This window comes from Vombatus ursinus, unplaced genomic scaffold (genome assembly GCF_900497805.2).
Source record: "Vombatus ursinus unplaced genomic scaffold, bare-nosed wombat genome assembly UNPS02015001.1, whole genome shotgun sequence".
Lineage (NCBI taxonomy): Eukaryota > Metazoa > Chordata > Mammalia > Diprotodontia > Vombatidae > Vombatus > Vombatus ursinus.
Genome location: NW_020954779.1, coordinates 5,420 through 6,621, shown reverse-complemented (window position 1 = coordinate 6,621; position 1,202 = coordinate 5,420).

Below are 1,202 nucleotides of genomic sequence, written 5' to 3'. Positions count from 1 at the left end.
TAAGGAAAAAATATCTGTATGTTCAGAATGTTTATAGCAGCTCTCTTTGTGGTTGGCAAAGAACTGGAAATTGCAGAGATGCCTATCAATTGAGGAATGGCTGAACAAGTTGTGGTATATGATTGTGGTGGAATACTACTGCCCTATAAGAAATTCTGAGCTCAGTGAGCTTAGAAAAACATGAACAGACTTGCACTAAATAATGAAGAGTGAAATGCGCAGAACCAAGAGAATGGTGTATACTCTAACAGCAATATTGTTTTAAGAACACCTTCAGATGAATAAATCATTTTGACTATTATACTCAAATTAATTATAAAAGATATATGAAGGAAGATGAAGGAAGACGCTATTTGCATCCAGAGAAAGAACTGATAAATGCAAGTATGTATAGAATGATTTTGCATATATGTATATATATATATACACATATGTATATGTATATATTTGTGTCTAATGGTAGCCATCTCTGGGGGGAGGGGAGAGAGAGAAAAAAAGAAATTTACATGATAGCTATTATATATTTAAAAGGAATAGCTAGTTTAACATAATAGATTTGCAGTTTCATGTGCAGTCATCTTTTTTATTATAACAAACTTTCTCCTCATTGTGCTTCTTGCACAGTAATATACAGCTGAGTCCTCAATTGTGAGTGATTTTAGCTCTAGAGAGAACTGATTCTTAGATGTGTCTGCCATGATTCAGTCTTGGAAAACAGGGTTGGAGTTTGTACTCTCCCTCCAATTCACACCAGCCCTTTCCCTGGAGACTGTCAGATCCACTGCTAGTAGTAACTGCTAGCAACAGAACCACCAGTGACAGAACAGGTGAGTGTAAGGGATCTGCCACCAAGAAGAACAGAAACCAGAACAATTGCATGGTCGTTCCAGGTGAATGGAATTTCTTGTCCAGAAACCTCCATCCCAGGGTGAGAAGAGAGACTGACCCTTCCCAGCCCAAGGCTTAGATTTCACTTCGCAGCCTGGGAGGCCTAATTTGGATGTGGAGGGCACTGGGGTATATAAAATGAGCTTGAGCAGAAAGCCAGATTTCTTTCTCTGGGGCTTTTTTTTCTTCGATTCAGCCAATAGGAGCTAGTGTAAGATATTGGTGCACCCATAGATGAGGCATCTAGTGGAGATGACTCAGTGGAGAGAGTGCCAGGCCCGTAGAAAGGAAGACTCTTCTTTCTGAGTTCAAAT